We start from the raw sequence: 19,371 nt of genomic DNA on the forward strand, positions 1-19,371 counted from the left end.
AATTTTTTTGCTTTGCAAAGTAATTTCAGAATATTGATAAATAACCAACTCTGCTTACACATTTAAAATATACATTTTTGGGGGGCGCCTGGGTGGCTCAGTCATTAAGTGTCTGCCTTCGGCTCAGGTCATGATCCTGGGGTCCTGGGATCGAGCCCCACATCGGGCTCCCTGCTCCGCGGGAAGCCTGCTTCTCCCTCTCCCTCTCCCACTCCCCCTACTTGTGTTCCCCCTCTCACTGTGTCTCTCTCTGTCAAATAAATAAATAAAAATCTTAAAAAAAAAATAAATAAAAATAAAATATACTTTTTTTTTTGAGATTTTATTTATTTATTTGACAGAGAGAGAGAGACAGCGAGAGAAGGAACACAAGCAGGGGGAGTGGGAGAGGGAGAAGCAGGCCCCCCACCAAGCAGGGAGCCCGATGTGGGGCTCGATCCCAGGACCCTGTGATCATGACCTGAGCTGAAGGCAGATGCTTAACGACTGAGCCACCCAGGCGCCCCTAAAATATACATTTTTTTAAAGTAATCTCTACGAGGGGCGCCTGGGTGGCTCAGATGGTTGGGCGTCTGCCTTCGGCTCAGGTCATGATCCCGGGGTCCTGGGATCGAGTCCCGCATTGGGCTCCCTGCTCCTTGGGAGCCTGCTTCTCCCTCTGCCTCTCTCTCTCTCTGTGTCTCTCATGAATAAATAAATAAAATCTTTAAAAAAAAAAAAAAAGTAATCTCTACGCGCAATGTGAAGCTCCAACTCACGATCCCGAGACCCAGAGTAGTGCGTTCTACCAACTGAGCCAGCCAGGCTCCCCTAGATTTATTTTTAATTCATGCTTTCAGGAAAAGTAACTTTGGAAAGCTTAGTACTTGCCTTTAAAGGACAAATGTATAAATAACACAAAATCACACTCTTTGGGAATGGTCTAGACCTTGGAATATTTTGACCCAATTTCCTTATTTTATGAAACCGGGGACTAAAGTTCATCTTCTGAGAATCTTGAGAGGCAAGAAACCAAAATGAAGAGCTGCCTGGGGGCGCCCGGCTGGCTCAGTCACTTCTCGATGTCTGGGTCGTGAGTTCAAGCCCCACAGTGGGTGTAGAGATGACTAAAAAAATAAATAAACTTAAAAAAAAAAAAGGAAGAGTTGCCTGGAAGTGAGGGGGAGGTTGGTAAAAGTGAAGCCCCTCCATTTGGATGGGCTCCTCGGACATGGGCCGCATGAACTGACCCCAGCTTTGCTTGAGGGAAGCAACCAGCTCAGCCTAGACCATCCTTCCACCTGGGTCACACTCCAGCTGTCTGTTAAACCGTGGGTACGGCCGTTTGTCTTCCCGTGGGATGGCTCAGCCTCCCTGTGCTGCTTGCCAGGGGGTGGGGGCCGAGGGTGGAGAGGGCACCTGCCCACTGGGCCCCCTCAGCTTTTCAGCCTTGAAGCCCGAGCCCAGGGAATAGGGAAAGAATCCGTGAACCCTAGGGCGCCTGGGTGGCTCAATTGGTTAAGCGACTGCCTTAGGCTCAGGTCATGATCCTGGAGTCCCGGGATCGAGTCCCACATCGGGCTCCCTGCTTGGCAGGGAGTCTGCTTCTCCCTCTGACCCTCCTCCCTCTCATGTGCTCTTTCTCTCTCTCATTCAGTCTCTCAAATAAATAAATAAAATCTTAAAAAAAGGGCGCCTGGGTGGCTCACTTGGTTAAGCGACTGCCTTCGGCTCAGGTCATGATCCTGGAGACCAGGGATCGAGTCCTGCATCGGGCTCCCTGCTCGCCAGGGAGTCTGCTTCTCCCTCTGACCCTATCCCCTCTCATGCTGTTTCTCTCTCTCTCTCTCTCTCTCAAATAAATAAATAAATAAAATCTTTAAAAAAAAAAGAAAAAAGAATCCGTGAACCCTATTTCCCCAGGAAGTGCCCTCCCATGGTTCTCCAGAGTACTCCTGCCTGCAGTCGAACCAGATGGAGGCCCCAGACATTTGGGGACCCTCACCCCTGCTCCCCCACTTTTGCCTCAGGTAGGGGATGACACCCCAGACCCAAGTCCTGGGGTGTTTCCTGGAAAAGCAGACACAGAGGGGGTCCAAGGGGGTCTTTCTAAAGATGAAGGCCATAAGGTGGGGTCGTGCAGCCTCTGGGGATCAGCGTCCCTGGTGTAGAATCCTGGTGCTGCCATCTACTGCTGTTCGTGGCTCTGGGCCTCAGTTTCCCTCTCTGGGGGAGCAAACTGAGATAGCATTTTCTCCAGAGTTCACAGGGCGCCTGGCATGCTGTGAGTACTCTGCAGGAGCAGTAACTATGCTCTCTCCGAGTGGGGGATTGCCAGGGATTTACACCAGAGGCAGGGAACCAAGGGGCAGGGCTCCCTGAGACAGAACATTCCAGTGCATGGCAAGCGCTTACCAGCCCCGGCCAGGCAGGCTGTCCAAACGCGCCCAGGTTGATTCACCCACCCCCGGGGGCCTGATGTCAGCCTCCGCCCTGAGCACTGGTGCCCATTAGTACCGTGGCTGCGTCCTCAGCTCCTCCCTCCCTGGCTTCTCTCTCTCCTGTGCCCTGCGCTCCGGCCCGAATGTCACCCCCACCCTTCACCTCCACGACCTCCAGCCGCTGGGAGGGCAGATGGGTCAGGGCTCTGTGGAGTCTTGAGCTCTCCTCCTCTCTCCTGTGAGCCCAGGCTGAAGCAAACTGCCAGGCCCCCGGCAGGACTGATTCTAGTAGATTCCCAGATGGTCCATTGAAGCCGGGAATGCTCGACTTCCTGTTTGGTTTTAGGTCAGCCATTCCTAAACCAGAACTTTCTTTCCCATAAAAAGTATTTCTTCAGGTTACTGACACTGTTAGGCCACTGTGGAAACCAGGGAAATGTGGGACGTTTTTTTTTTTAATTTGGATCAAAATGAAAACGAAGGGCTGCCCAAGGAAGGGGTAGAGGCTTAGAGCTCTGGTCTGGCCTGGTGACCTGGGTTCAAATCCCCCCTTCCCCCAAGGCACTTGCTGGCTGCCTGGCTTTGGGCAAATGGTTCACGGCCTCGATGCGATGCTCTTGTGTATTAAACATAGGAATAAGGATTTCTTCACTAATGACTTGTAGAGACCAAATGAAATGTCACAGGAAATGGTTTCTAGCACACAGCTGGCAGAGAAAAAACACTCAACGTCCAAAGAAACAGAATTTCTCCCTGACCCAGGGCCACTCAGCTAATCACCAGTGAGGACCGTCAGGGTTCCCCACCACCTGGTCCAACATTCTCTCCAATGGAGGTTGTACAGAGTGGTCAGAAGAGATTAAGACCAAGTGAGAGGCAAACAGTCATGAGAAAAACGGTTGGTGAAGAAATGGTTTGAAGAGAAGGCATCAGAAGGACTAAGGAAAAAAAAAATCTCGGGATGTCCAAGAAGCAACGCCAGGCATCAACCTGAATCCTTCCCTAATTATAATTAAGAAAGAAATTTAGGGGTGCCTGGGTGGCTCAGTCGTTAAGCGTCTGCCTTCGGCTCAGGTCATGGTCCCAGGGTCCTGGGATCGAGCCCAGCATCGGGCTCCCTGCTCCACGGGAAGCCTGCTTCTCCCTCTCCCACTCCCCCTGCTTGTGTTCCCTCTCTCGCTGTGTGTCTCTCTCTGTCAAATAAATAAATAAAACCTTTAAAAATAATAATAATAATAATTAAGAAAGAAATTTGTGTTGTTTTCCAGGAATTTCCACACCTTTGGAAGGCATGCGATTGGACAAAGGAGGTGAAATATTCAACCAACCTATAAGGTCCCCATTACTCATGATGGAAATTTCTATGGGTTCTCGAAAAAAATGTGTAATGCATTTTGCTAAGTGAAAGAAGCCAGTCTGAAAAGGCCACATACTGTTTGATTCTAACCCTATGACATTCTGGAAAAGGCAAAACCGTGGAGAACATACAAAGATTAGTGGTTGCTTGGGGCTGCGTAGGGAGGAGGAGGTAGGAGGGACGCATAGGGGGAGCGCAGGTGATTTTTAGGGAGGGGAAACTATTCTGTATGATACCGAAATGGGGGGATACACGCCATTATGCTTTTGTCAAGACCCATACAAGTGAACATAAAGGGGGAACCTTAATGCAAACAATGGACTTTAGTTAATACTAATGTACTGATACTAGTTCATTAATTGTAATAAATGGGGGCACCTGGGTGGCTCAGTTGGTTAAGCATCTCTTATTTTTTTTAAAGATTTTATTTATCTATTGGAGAGAGAGCGCACAAGCAGGGGGGAGGGGCAGAGGGAGAGGGAGAAACAGACTCCCTGCTCGATCCCAGGACCTCAGGATCACCACCTGAGCCAAAGGCAGAGGCTTTAACTGACTGAGCCACCCAGGAGCCCAAGACGTCTGACTCTTGATCTCAGCTCAGGTCTTGATCTCAGGGTCATGAGTTCAAGCCCCGCACTGGGCTCCACACTGGGTGTGGAGCCTACATTAAAAAAATAAATAAAATAGGGCGCCTGGGTGGCTCAGTTGGTTAAGCGACTGCCTTCGGCTCAGGTCATGATCCTGGAGTCCCGGGATGGAGTCCCCCAACGGGCTCCCTGCTCGGCGGGGGGTCTGCTTCTCCCTCTGACCCTCCCCCCTCTCATGCTCTATCTCATTCTCTCTCTCAAATAAATAAATAAAATATTTTTTAAAAAACACTTAAAAAATAAATAAACCAAAGCATTTATTTAAAACAAAAATTGTAATAAATGTTCCACATTCACCTAAGATGTTACTAATAGGGGAAACTGTGTGCCAGGGAAGGGGGTATATGGGAACTCTCTGTACTATCTGCTTAATTTTCTGAAAACCCAAAACCATTCTGTAATATACCGTCTATGAATTCCAAAATTTTGTACTTGCAGGAAGTGTGATGTGGTGGACAGAATATTGGACCAGGTGACAGGGAACCCTGACAGATTATCACTGATTAGCCTAAGTGGTCCCGGGCAAGCCCCTTGCCCACTGAGCCTGAGTTTTCTCTTCCTGAAAGGGCAGCTCAGTCAGTTAAGTGTCTGCCTTCGAGGGGCTTGGGATCTAGCCAGTCGTTGGTTGGGCTCCCTGCTGGGGAGGGGGGTGTCTGCTTTTCCCTCTCCCTCTGCCCCTCCTGCTAATGCTGTCTCTCTCTCAAATTAATAAATAAAATTTAAAAAAAATTTTTTTAAGGAGGACATTGGGCTGTATTATCTATGAAATAATCCTATGAAAAGCCTGGACTTTAACAACATTTCAGAAGGATAAAAGAGTGACAGTCTGGGTGTCTCAGGAAACAGCCCTATGAATAAAGTTCAGGGGATGTGCACCGCCACTGGTTTAGTTCCTAGAACCCCCAGAAGGTATAGAAAATGCCAAATCTCCCGCCCTGGGTCACCTTGATCGGCCAATTCAAATCTCCTCCAAATACTACGCGGGAGGCGACAGCAACCGAAACACTAAACTACCTCTGGTCCCTACCAGCTGGCGGGGGTTTCTTCCCTCCTTGGCTCAGCCTAGAAACTCATATTTTATTCATGAAAATTTGAGGCCCTGGGAGGCCTCCGCGTAAACAGGATGTAAATATTTGCGGGTGGTGGGGGAGAGGTGGTATTTGAGCAGGGGCTGTCCTAAGCGGGGGACCTCCGGGGCGCTGCTTACTTGGGACCCGCCCACCTCTATCTCCCCTATAGGTTGGGTGTGGGGGGCATGTGCAGGCTGTACCCCTGATTGGAGACCGAGTTTGGGACTCCAGTACCCTCCAAGTGAGACGGGGTGTGCCTTACCCTTCTGATGCCCCCCCCACACACACACACCATCTCCCTAATCAGCGTTCCTTCATCCCGCCTTTCTCAGTTTGAGGCTTAGGACTGGCTTTCTGGCACTTGCAGGGGTGCGTGGCCCCCTCTCCAGCCCCTCACCTGCCCTACCTGCACCTGGACACCCTTTGTCTCAGCTGTGTGGGGTTCTGGCCACCCCCCGGGCTGTACCTTTGCTATCACTGGTTGCTCATCCTGCAGTGAACTTACCTCTTTGAGCTTTGACTTGTCTTGGAGACCCCCTCCCCGTGTTTGCACGGACTACACCCTTTTCTGGAACCTGGGGCCGCCCCACCTCTTGAGCTCCTGCTCCGTTCTCAGGGCCTGGCCCTGGGCATCACTTCCTCCAAGAAACTGTCCCTGATGCTTCTCCTCCAGGCCTGGGCTCAGAGTGGCTCTCCTCCACCCAAGGCATCTGCCCTGCTGAGCTGAAGCCCTTCCTCATCTGCATCCCACACTCAGATAGGCCCCTGACTTTCGTCCTGTTCGCTAAATAAATACCTGTTGAATAGATGAACGGGTGCATGGATGGGTGGATGGATAAAGGCATGGGCCCATTACCACCTGTGTCTCTGGCCATTTGTCTCTTGCTGGAGTCCCCCACCCCCACGCCACCCCACAGCCTGTGCGCTACATCCCCGCACCTAGGACACTTCCTGGGGCATAATAAGCCTCAGTCTTGGCGGAATCTTGCAAGGGTATCGAGGATTGCCAAAGTTACACCCTGCATGCCACCACCTTTGGTAGGAGGCAAACATTTCAATCTGGGTGACGCACCTTCTTGGAATTGACGCCCTCGAGGCTTCCCCGGAAGAATGTAGTGGGCACGCTCGGGCTAGGCTTCCCTTCGAATGTTCGCGATGCCTTCTTCAGATAGTGAGACCCATGCCTAGCTATCTCTGAGATTCGGGAAAACAAAATACACCCCCAAATTGGACCCAAGAGGAGCACCCTGTTTGCAGTGGAGGTGGTATTGAAATGGTGGGCGTGACCAATGTCCTGGGGAGATTGGTACAGAAAGAAAGGTCAGACTGCCTAGGTGAGGTTTTAAAAATGCAGCGAGTCAACCCCTAATTGATCCTGTGTGGACATGTAGTTTTTCTCAATTATAGGGCTTCTTAGCTTAAAGTGGGCTCCCTGATCTAGCTGTCCAAATGTTCCATGCCGCAGAGAAGCCAATAGGAAGCAAAAGAAAGAAAGAAAAAGTCCCACAGAGCAGCCTGAAGGGCCTGGGCTGGCACTCACGTTTCTGCCGGGAGAGTCCCCACACCCCCAGTCACACTGCGGTCCCTGCGTCTATCCTTTTATCCGGGTCTTAGGGCAGAGGTTCATTCCTGCTGCGTGCCAGGCCCCCAGACCTACATCAGAACCTCTGTGGTGGCCCCCCAGCCTCAGCATTTGTGTTAAACCCTCTGGGTGATTCTGTGCAGCCAGGCTTGAGAACCCTTGACCACTGCTTCCTGAGACCGCATTTGTGTCCTGCTCCCAGCTCATACCCATGTCGTTCTGCCGCACCTGACGTAGCAAGACTTTAGAACAGTTTTTACTTCCGGGGCGAGCCCAGCTGGCTTAGTCAGTGGAACGTGGGACTCTTGATCTCAGGGTTGTGAGTTCGAGCCCCATGTTGGGCGTAGAGACGACTTAAAAATAAAATCTGAGGGGCACCTGGGTGGCTCCGTCGGTAAGCGTCTGCCTTTGGCTCAGGTCATGATCCCAGGGTCCTGGGATCGAGCCCCGCGTCGGGCTCCCTGCTCCGCGGGGAGTCTGCTTCTCCCTCTTCCTGTGCCCCTCCCCCCGGTCACACTCCCTATCTCTTTCTCAAATCAATAAAATAAAATAAAATAAAATAAAATCTTTAAAATAAAATAAAATAAAATAAAAAACTTAAAAAGAAAGTGACAAGGGGCACCTGGGTGGCTCAGTCGTTAAGCGTCTGCCTTCAGCTCAGGTCATGATCCCGGGGTCCTGGGATCGAGCCCCACATCGGGCTCCCTACTCTGCAGGAAGCCTACTTCTCCCTCTCCCGCTCCCCCTGCTTGTGTTCCCTCTCTCGCTGTCTCTCTCTCTCTCTCTGTCAAATAAAATCTTAAAAAAAAAAAAAAAAGTGACAAAGCAGTAATGATCTACATATACATGTAATATGTTACATATACTATGTATGTTACAGGCAATGTGCATATGTGTATATAGATTTGTACACCACATTGACAATCAAGCAGAAATATGCACTCCTGGGGAGCTTGGCTGGCTCCATTGGCGGAGCGTGCAATTCTTGATCTTGGGGTTGTGAGTTCGAGCCCCACGATGGGCGCAGAGGTGACTTAAAAATAATAAAAAATCTTTTTTTTTTTAATTTTTAAAAAATTATTTATTTATTTATTTGACAGAGAGATAGCGAGAGCAGGAACACAAGCAGGGGGAGTGGGAGAGGGAGAAGCAGGCTTCCCGTGGAGCAGGGAGCCCGATGTGGGGCTCGATCCCAGGACCCTAGGATCATGACCTGAGCCGAAGGCAGACGCTTAACGACTGAGCCACCCAGGCGCCCAAAAATAATAAAAAATCTTAAAAAATTGAAATCGGCACTCCTATCTCGCACCAGCCACTGCCAGAGGGAAAACTGGACAGAACTGGAATGAGCTGGGTGCTCTGGTCCCCCCGTCCCTCAGAGATGAAGAAACAGCCACAGGAAGGCCAGGGTGGACATGCTGACCGAGAACAGGAAAAAGGGCCAGCTTGGATGAATAAACAACTGGAACAAAATTAGAAGTAAGGAATCCAGACAGCCTAGCGGTCCAGGCTCCACAGTGTGGGGCCAACAGTCCATTGGTGCTGCTCGTAGCCCGGGGATCAAGCCCACATCGCAGCACACAGATCCTACGGCCCCAAAGCGCTAGGAAAAATTCTGTACCTTTTGTTTTTCCCCAAGAAGGCAAGGAAGGGTGTGGAAGCGGCTTTCAAAGTTTCCCAATTGTTAAAATTTAACAAAACAGTTAAAACAAAAAACTTTGCATACAGAAGGCCCTTAACCAGAACGTGTACTTCCATAGAACAACCTGTCCTCTGAGGTGTTATTAGAGCATTGCTATTCCAAATTTGCTTACAGCAGGCAGGCTCTCCTTGAAATCACCAGGCTTATGCACCCTAAAATGCCACCTTGGGAGGAAAAGTCAAGGTCTTTTTTTTTTAAAGATTTTATTTATTTGACAGAGAGAGACACAGCGAGAGAGGGAACACAAGCAGGGGGAGTGGGAGAGGGAGAAGCAGGCTTCCCGTGGAGCAGGGAGCCTGATGCGGGGCTTGATGCGGGGCTCGATGCGGGGCTCGATCCCAGGACCCTGGGACCATGACCTGAACCGAAGGCAGATGCTTAACCATCTGAGCCACCCAGGCACCCCAAGTCAAGGTCTTTTAAAAGATGCATGTCAGGGGCACCTGGGTGGCTCAGATGGTTAAGTGTCTGCCTTCGGTTCAGGTCATGATCTCAGGGTCCTGGGATCAAGCCCCACATCGGGCTCCCTGCTTGGTGGGGAGCCTGTTTCTCCCTCTCCCTCTACTGTTTGTTTTTTTTTTTTTTAAAGATTTTATTTATTTATTTGACAGAGAGACACAGCGAGAGAAGGAACACAAGCAGGGGGAGTGGGAGAGGGAGAAGCAGGCTCCCCGCAGAGCAGGGAGCCCGATGCAGGACTCGATCCCAGGACCCCGGGATCATGACCTGAGCTGAAGGCAGTCGCTTAACCAACTGAGCCACCCAGGCGCCCCTCTCCCTCTACTGTTAACCCCTGCTCGTGCTCTCTCGCGCTCTCTGTCAAATAAATAAAAAATGTTAAAAAAAAAAAAAAGATGCATCTCAGGGTCAGGTATAGATATCTGCCCCCGCCCCTCAAAGTCCAGGGGATCAGACTGGAGCTTTCCTGCTGAGGGGTGTAAACATTTAAAAATCAAGAGTCCTGGGATGCCTGGGTGGCTCAGATGGTTAAGCGTCTGCCTTCGGCTCAGGTCATGATCCCAGGGTTGTGAGATCGAGCCCCATATCGGGCTCCTGGCTCAGCAGAGAGCCTGCTTCTCCCTCTCCCTCTGCCTCTCCCCCTGCTCATGCTCTCTCTCTATCTCTGTGTCTCAAATGAATAAATAAAATCTTTGAAAAAAAAAATCAAGAGTCCTCTCTGGACACGTTTGCTCAGGTGTGGCGGATTTCCTTTGAAGACCTAGCTCACAGGGCATCTCCCTGGGGGGCCTGGGCCATCCCATCAGGTCTCCAGGTGTCGCCTGCAGCTTGGGGGAACCTGTACACCTGCCAGGATGCTCGGACCATGAAGCTCCCGTCAAACTCACTTTGCATGAGCTGCTGTGGTCAGAAGAGTGCTCACACGGGGCTGGTCCCTTGTGGACTTTCCACACGAGAGTCGCATCCTGGCTCCACAGTGAGGACTGTCATTGTCAAAGGGGCTGCCTTCTCTGGGATGCCTGTGGAGAGAGGCCAGCCAGAGGTTACCCTGTGACCTTGTTAACCAGAATGACAGGAGCAAGTCACACACTCAGTGACACACACCAGACTTGGGGGGAGACTCCAGGAGAGGCAGAGACGGGCACAGAGGGAGGGCCTTTCAGGTAGTAGGTGGGCCTCCTCTGTGGCCTCCTTCATGGACAGAGTGACCTTAACCAAGGCCCCCAGGAAGCTCCTGGAGAGGCCAAGATGTCCTCAGAGGGGCAGAATGGGAGCAGCTGCTCAGACACAGTGAGGAGCACTTTGGGTCAGACCACCGGGCTGGATCCAGGCTCCATCTCCCACTCACCAAAAGACCTGGGGTGCCAGGTGCCTCAGTTTCCCCGTTTGTAATGGGAAGGACAGTAGCCTCAGAGAGGGTTGTATGGAGTCAGCGTAACGTCCTTTACTCAGGCCAATTGCTAGTTACTATTACTGAACCTCAGTGGGGCCTGAAGACTGTCACCGGCCCCACACACACTGCGGGGACTGCAGGGACAGCAGGCGGAGAGACGGCTGTCCAAGGTGGAAGGAGCAAGGCCAAGTGGGGAGCTGGGACGCTTAAGTGGCCATTTGTGGCCCAGGCTCACAGCATCTCAGCAGCCCGGGATTTTCTCATCTGTAATAACAATAGTAATTGACCATGGAGTAGCACTTAACTTTTTATTCTTTTTTTTTTTTTGACAGAGAGAGACACAGCGAGAGAGGGAACACAAGCAGGGGGAGTGGGAGAGGGAGAAGCAGGCTTCCCTGCTGAGCAAGGAGCCCAATGTGGGGCTCGATCCCAGGACCCTGGGATCATGACCTGAGCCGAAGGCAGACGCTAAACAGCTGAGCCACCCAGGCGCCCCTACTTTTTATTCTTCTTTTAAAGATTTTTTATTTATTTGGAAGAAGAAAGAACATGAACGGGAAGAGGGGCAGAGGGAGAGGGACAAGCAGGCCCCCCATTGAGCAGGGAGCCTGACAGACACAGGGCTCGATCCCAGGACCCCGAAATCATGACCTGAGCCAAAGGCAGACGCTTAACCTACTGAACCACCCAGGCATCCCTACATGTATTTATTTATTTATATTATTATTATTAAGTAATCTCAACACCCAACATGGGGCTTGAACTCACAACCCTGAGATCAAGAGTTGCATGCCCTTCTGATGGAGCCAGCCAGGTGCCCCTTGATATTTTTAAAGGTCTTTTTAGATACAGTATAATTAAAATCTCTTAAACATTTTAAACTACATTTATAAATTTAATATGTTTGATTTCCTTTAAGTATCTCAGTTTTCTGACAAACCTAAGTTCTTTTTTTTTTTTTTTTAAGATTTTATTTATTTATTTGACAGAGAGAGAGATAACGAGAGCAGGAACACAAACAGAGGGAGTGGAAGAGGGAGAAGCAGGCTTCCCGCCGAGCAGGGAGCCCGACGTGGGACTCGATCCCAGGACCCTGGGATCATGACCTGAGCCGAAGGCAGACGCTTAACGACTGAGCCACCCAGGCACCCCCAAACCTAAGTTCTTAAATGTATCTTAGAAATCTATTAAACTTATATGTTGAATCTCAAGTTCCCTTAAATATTCTAATACTGTGCTTGCTTCGGCAGCACATATACTAAATATTCTAATACCATTTATAAGTTTAGTAAGATTTTAACCTAAAATCACAAGTTTAACTTAATTCAATTTTACATTTTATTTTTAAAGATTTTATTTACTCGAGGGAGAGAGAGAGGGCACACACGTGAGCGTATTGGGGGGTGGGGAGGAGCAGAGGGAGAGGGACAAGCAGACTCCATGATGAGCAGGGAGCATGATTCGAGGCTCCATCCCATGACCCTCAGACCTCGACCTAAGCTAAAACCAAGAGTCAGGCGCTTAACCAACTGAGCCACCCAGGTACCCCTCAATTTTCCATTTTAAATGATAATCATAAAGTTCCCTTGGTAGACACTAGTATGCCAAGTTCTCTTAAGCATTTCAAATCCTTAAAATACCAAATATGTAATGATTATACATGAGTGCTACGGAAAAAGACTAATGTAAAATTTTGACTTACCTCATCATGTCTGTATTTCTGAAACTCCCTGGGATTATTCATTTATTCAAAAAACATTTATCAGGCGCCTGGGTGGCTCAGTTGTTGAGCATCTGCCTTCGGCTCAGGTTATGATCCCAGGGTCCTGGGATCGAGCCCCGCATCGGGCTCCCTGCTCCGCGGGGAGCCTGCTTCTCCCTCTGCCTCTCCCCCTGCTTGTGTTCTCTCTCTGGCTGTGTCTTTCTGTCAAATAAATAAATAAAATCTTAAAAAAAATATTTATCAATGACAGCTGAAACTAAAGGAACATTGTGCATCAACTATACTCAAAAAAAAAAAAAAGGAAAGAAAACTTATTATTGCCAAAAATTATCTATCATCTATCTATCTATCTATCTATCTATCTATCTATCTATCTATCTATCTATCATCTCAAAGTCTGCTAAATGCCTGGCATTGTTCAAGACACTGACAATAGCAGTGGCTAATATGGAGAAAACCCTTGCCATCATGAAACATACTCTAATGGGGGATGCAATACACAAAACATATTTGATACATATTTATCAACTAGAGTTATATGTTATAGAAGAAAAAGGAGAGCAGGGTAGGGAAAGGGACTGGTGGGAAGAAGGGAACAGGGAAGCCTCAATGAATAGATAACATGGAGAAGAGACCAGAATGAGGCAAGGGAGTAAGCCATATGCACATCTGAGGGAAGAGCATTCTAGGCCAAGGGAATAGCAAGTGCAAAGGTCCTGAGGTAGGGATGTGCTAGGCCCTTCTCATTTACAGCAAGGAGGCCCTTGTGCCTGGAATAGTGTATGAGGGCAAGGGTGGTAGAAAGGAAGGTCAGGGAGATGGCCTTGTGGAGGTAAAACATATAAGGCCCTGTAGGGTTTGGGTTTTTCCCTCTACCTTGACCCTGATTATTCTGTGAGGATTTGTCTGGAGATCTACATCGTAAGGTCATTCTAATGACCCTTATTAAATTGCTCTTGCTTGGGACCCAGCAATTCCATTTCTATCTATGCTGCTAGAGAAATTATCTCAGAAACACAATGGAGGGACACCTGGGTGCCTCAGTCTGTTAAGTGTCTGAGTCTTGATTTCTGCTCAGGTCATGATCTCAGGGTTGTGAGCCTGCTTAAGATTCTCTCTCTCCCTCTTCCTCTGCCCTTCCCCACCCCTGCCTGCTTGCGTGCACTCTAAAAAAAAAAAAAAAAAAAAAAAAGTACAAAGCATATAAAACATACAGGCTCGGGGCTCAGACCTAGTATAGATCCAGACTCCCCGCTACTCGCCAAAAGACCTTGAGGACAAAGTTTGACCTCTCTGCCTCGGGTTCCTCTTCTATAAAGTGGGGGTAGAAGAGAGAAAAGGAAAGAATGGGGCAGAGAACTTTAGCAGTATCCATAATGTTTTCTTTTTAAAAAAGAGGCAAAATTTTAACATCTGTCTTGGTGGATGAGTACATGAATGTTGATATTATTTTCAGTGTTTCATATGTCTTGTAATTTTAGAGATTAAAAGATCACAAAACAAAGCCTTCGACACACTTTTCTTTCCTTTTTTATTAAGTTTTTAGTTTTAATTCCAATGTAGTGAACACAGTGTTATATTAGTTTCAGGTAAACAACATTGATTCAACAATTCTGTACATTACTCAGTGCTCATCATGATAAGCGACTCACACTTTTCCCTACAAGCACCCTTACCTCCCTCCACGCCACTTACCACATGGCAACCGGAGACCTGAAACATAAACTAGGCCTTGTTGGGGCGCTTGCGTGGCTCAGTTGGTTGAGCACTCGACTCTTGGTTTCGGCTCAGGTCATGATCTCAGGGTCCTGGAATTGAGGTCCGTGTTGGGCTCCATGCTCAGCAGGGAGTCTGCTTGAGGCATCTCTCTCTCTCTCCCTCTGCCCTTCCCCCTGCTCGCATTCTCTTTCTCGCTCTCTAAAATAAATAAATCTTTAAACAAAAGAAAAACTGGGCCTTGTTGCTTTTACCTATATCCTGCAGTCTGCTTCCTTTCCAACCCCACAGGCCTCCTTCCTTTCCAACCCTGATTCGCACTCACCCTGGATCCTCCAGCCACTGTGTGCTCATCATGTTTGTCAGGCCTTGTCAGGCCACAGGGATGCAGGCGTGACCAGGATGGAGGGCGCTCCTGTTCTTTTTTTTTTTTCTTTTAAAGATTTTATTTATTTATTTGAGAGAGAGAGAGAGAGTGAGAGAGCACGTGCAAGAGGGGGTAGGGTTAGAGGGAGAAGCAGACTCCCCACCGAGCAGGGAGCCCGATGTGGGACTCGATCCCGGGACTCTGGGATCATGACCTGAGCCGAAGGCAGTCACTTAACCAATTGAGCCACCCAGGTGCCCGAGGGAGCTCCTGTTCTCAAAGAGCTGCTATTCTGGGGGGAAACAAACAATAAGCAAGGCAATAAATCCAGATAGTTGTGAGTAAGGACAATACAGAAATAAACAGGTTCTTGAGGGAGAGAGAGCAATGGAAGACAGGGAGGGCATTGGGGGGGGCACCTTCCAGGCAAAGCCAACGGGCACCCAGCTCTCAGATTCAGGTTCAGATCTCAGGTCAAATGCTCCCTCCCCAGCAAAGCCCTTCCCGACCTCTCAGGTGGGATGGTACCTTATCAATGCTATCCTAACAGGCATTCATTCTAACACTTAACCATGGTTATAATTAAATATATGACTGGCTGCTTGGTGTCTGTTTGCCTCCCTACAATTTAAGCTCCTTGAGGGTGGAAGCTTGCCCTGTCCATGCATCCCGTGCCCATCACGGTGGTTGCAGGCACTCAGTCAATATTTGTTAAAGATGGAAACCCACAGTCAGGCTCTATGATTTCTACCAGATTCCAAATTCCGCAAATGTAATCAGCAATTCCTGAGGACAAATGTTACCCAAATAACAAATCCTTATACTGTAGGTATGTTTTCGGATACATGCTTTTTCACTACATAATAAGCCTTTTAATATTGAAAATGTTAATGAGAATGTCAGAAAAATTCTAAGGGTGATGGAACATGGCAGCGTCTGAGAGCAAACAATTATTTCAGTGGTAGTATCACCACTTAAAAAAAAAAAAACAGCTATAATTCATCAAGAAACCCACTGGAAAACAACACATGAATTTTTAAAACTTCAGTGTAAGCAGGGCAAACAGCAGCAAGTAGGTTTGCTATTCCGGGCCAGTGGAGGCTACCAGTGGGTGGAAAGCAGGTGTCTCTGGTACTCCTCGTCTCCAGAGGCCACCCCATTTTCAACTCCACAACCTGCACTGTGACTTGAGAAATGGGCTGCACTCTAGTGGTCAAAGTCAAGGTGTCATTCTAACCAAGATTTGTTCCCTGTCCCATCTGATAATTTGATGGGAATGCTCTGGCTTTTGGTAAAAGACTTTTTTTTTTTTAAGAGAGGGAGAGAGAGCAGGGAGAGGGGCAGAGGGAATCTCAAGCAGATTCGATGGTCAGCACGGAGCCCGACACAGACATCAATCTCACGACCCTGAGATCATGACCTGAGCTGAAATCAAGAGTCAGAGGCTTAACTGAGTTAGCTACCCAGGTGCCCCAAGGATTTTTAAGATTGATTGATTGATTGATTGATTGATTTATATGATAGTGAGAGAGAGAGAGAGCACAAGCAGGGGGAGCAGCAGACAGAGGGAGAAAAAGGCTCCCAGCTGAGCAGGGAACTCGACATGGGGCTCAATCCCATGACCCCGGGATCATGACCCGAGCCAAAGGCAGATGCTTAATGACTGAGCCACCCAGGCATCCCAAGGATTTTGTTTTCTGTTTTGTCTCCTTTCCATGTCCTTCCTCTTTTGTATAACTAATTGCCCTCGTGAGGTGAGAGTCAGGGGGCTTAGCCTAGGTGCAGATTCCACTTCCTGGGATTTCGCAGATTTGTTAGGAGAGAAGAGGAGGAATTCACTTTGGGTTGTCCTTGACGTTTCCTTTGGTTTGTTCCTTGTTCCTGTGGTTTCCCCAACATACCTGGGGGTCCCCCAATGTGGCTGTTGTGTGGCTCTATAGGAATGGCTGGAGTTTTTAAGCTCTGAGCTCTCTCTGGGACCAACTCAAACAAGGCACAGAAGGCACAGTATAAAAAAGCCCTGTTATTAAAAAAAAAAAAAAAAACCAGACAAGCCCTGTTATGCAGTTCTGCCCCAAAGGTCACCTCCTTCTCTGATTCTCCTGGCATTCCAAGTGCATCAGTGAACACAGAGTCCTGGGTGCACCAACAAGCCTCCTGTAGAATGGGATTTTGGGAAAAGAACCACAAAAGGGTTAAGAATTACATACTGGGTGCCTGGGTGGCTCAGATGGTTAAGCGTCTGCCTTCGGCTCAGGTCATGATCCCAGGGTCCTGGGATCGAGTCCCACATCGGGCTCCCGGCTCAGCGGGGAGCCTGCTTCTCCCTCTGACCCTCTCCCCTCTCATGCTGTTTCTCTCTCGCTCGCTCTCTAAAAAATAAATAAATAAAATCTTAAAAAATAATAATAATAATTATATACTGTTTTCTGTATTTATTGAAAATATTTTGTTTTTAAGCTGTGTATGTGGTGGAAGGGGGTGTGTGTATGTGATAGCCGACTATAAGGAAAATATTAATATTGCCACATGGAAAACATTCCAAGGGAAAACCAAGAAAAAGACATTTCCAGAAGAGTTTATGTTTCAAGAAAATTTACATCTTCTCCTCCAGAGAAATAAAGGATCTGTGAACAGTGATTTTCGAAACATGCAAGACAGCTCTTTTAGTTCAAAGGAAAAGGGAAGGAGAGTCAACTTCAAGCATCCCCCCGCCCCCAAATCATACAAAAGGGGAAAAGAAAACCACTGAGTAACTTCTGAACCTGGAGACTTTAGGAACTACCACCAGGAGAACAAACTGCTTCAGAATTTGAGTCATTTGTGGTTCCTGCTCAACTGGCAGTAAGTTAAACAGAATGAGAAATCAAGTGTTCCCGTCCAGTTCACAGAAGACAATTGTAAATTGTGCCCACTGCTTCGCGCTCACTAGCCTGGCTGCAGAACTGGGATGAGCACTTGGCAGACACGAACCCCGCGTCTAAAGTGTGCAAGGGAAGGAACCAGGCATTAGGCGGCAGGCACCTCGTTCTCAAGGAGCTGACCACTCAGGTTGGGAAGATGACGCACAGTCCTTACACAAGAAAAATGAATATAACAGCAATACCGTCTTCCCCAGTAAATACCCGTAACTGGGGAAAGAAAACTGAAAGGTAAGGATAAAAAAAACGGAACACGATCACTTGCGATATAGATTTTGGAGCCCATGTTTACCTGAATGAGTGACCAATCAATCGCCTGGAAGACGAGGTCTTCAACCTAAAATACATAGAGAATTTAACTGGTGATGGAAGGAAAAGAGCCAATGGGGTTCTGAAACGTCCTCTGGTGAAAGCAACCCAGTTCCTCACAGCGGACCCAAACTGTTCTGGAAACATGGATCCTCACTGTTCATTAAAGACACTCAACTGGAGGGGCGCCTGGGTGGCTCAGTTGGTTAAGCATCTCTTATTTTTTTTAAAGATTTTATTTATCTATTGGAGAGAGAGCGCACAAGCAGGGGGGAGGGGCAGAGGGAGAGGGAGAAACAGACTCCCTGCTCGATCCCAGGACCTCAGGATCACCATCTGAGCCAAAGGCAGAGGCTTTAACTGACTGAGCCACCCAGGAGCCCAAGACGTCTGACTCTTGTTCTCAGCTCAGGTCTTGATCTCAGGGTCATGAGTTCAAGCCCCGCACTGGGCTCCACACTGGGTGTGGAGCCTACGTTAAAAAAATAAATAAAATAGGGCGCCTGGGTGGCTCAGTTGGTTAAGCGACTGCCTTCGGCTCAGGTCATGATCCTGGAGTCCCGGGATCGAGTCCCGCATCGGGCTCCCTGCTCAGCAGGGAGTCTGCTTCTCCCTCTGACTCTCCCCCTCTCATGCTCTCTCTCTCTCATTCTCTCTCTCAAATAAATAAATAAAATCTTAAAAAAAAAAAAAAAAAAAGACACTCAACTGGAGTATTTACAGCGCCCCAGGCCTTGTGCTAAGCAATAAGGACAGAGACTAACGGGTCCCAATTCTTACCTTCGATTTGGACATGAAAGCCAGTTTTTAACCCGAAATTATGATGCAATACGGGAAGTGCAATACGGCAGAATTTGATACGAATTGCTTTGGCAGCCTGGTGGGGAATGAATCCTGGCTCCACCACTTACAGCCTAAATGACATTGGACAAATGATTCCGTCATTCTCAAGGCTGTTTCTGCGGATAATCATGAGTATCTGCCTCAGGTCTCGTGCACAGTAAATGACAGTCATGGCTTATTACTTTTATTCATTATTCACCATTATTACGACGTTTGGGCTATGCGAGGAAAGCTTAGCTCAATAGGGAGAAAACGAGCCCAAAACAATGCTCAAGGCACTTGTCAATATGGAGTACCTATCTTTCTGGAACGAAGCCGAGTCACATCTTCCAGAGGGACAGTAGCCTCCTCTGCCAAACCGGAGTAATCCCCACTGTACAGCATCCGGAGAACTTCCGGACCGCAAGCACCAAGTTCCAGGGCGTAGGAGGTGCCCACCCCACGGGAGCCGGCGTTGCCACCCGGACACCTGAGCGATCCGGACAACTGGGCACGGTCAGGGCCTAGATGTCACCGCCCAGACGCCAGTCCCTGTCCGAGTCCGCCGTCGGTCCCGCTCCAAACCGCCCCCAGAGCCGCCCGCGCGCCGCCGCCGCCGCTCCAGACCCGCCGCGCCGAGAGGGCTTCCCACACAAATCACACAAAGACGAAAACCGTCCAGCGTCCCTTCCTGGAGCGACCTGCCTTCTCGGAAGTCGACGCGGTCGGGCCTCGCTTTCCTCTCGCTGGCCCGGCTGGACGCCAGGCCTTCCCCGACAACCTGCGTTTCCCCCAAGCCCTGGCCAGGTCGGTGCCTTCTGCGCAGGCGCGAAAGGGGGCTGGCCCACCGCTTCCGCTTACGGCCGGCGTCCCCCGGGTGCTA

At 48.9% G+C, this 19,371-nt stretch overlaps 1 long non-coding RNA gene across 1 annotated transcript; it reads right to left on the reverse strand.

Annotated features, from left to right (window-relative positions):
* Positions 1 to 8,217: 8,217 nt before the first annotated feature.
* On the reverse strand, positions 8,218 to 19,289 carry LOC129045832 (uncharacterized). The gene is made up of 3 exons (XR_008506130.2): positions 14,049 to 19,289; positions 12,333 to 12,554; positions 8,218 to 10,256 (listed from the first exon to the last, which is right to left on the reverse strand). It is a non-coding gene; the product is annotated as an uncharacterized LOC129045832 (long non-coding RNA).
* Positions 19,290 to 19,371: the final 82 nt, after the last annotated feature.

Source organism: Mirounga angustirostris, unplaced genomic scaffold (assembly GCF_029215605.1).
Source record: "Mirounga angustirostris isolate CCGP_5_RB_7025 unplaced genomic scaffold, mMirAng1.0.hap1 SCAF_5, whole genome shotgun sequence".
Lineage (NCBI taxonomy): Eukaryota > Metazoa > Chordata > Mammalia > Carnivora > Phocidae > Mirounga > Mirounga angustirostris.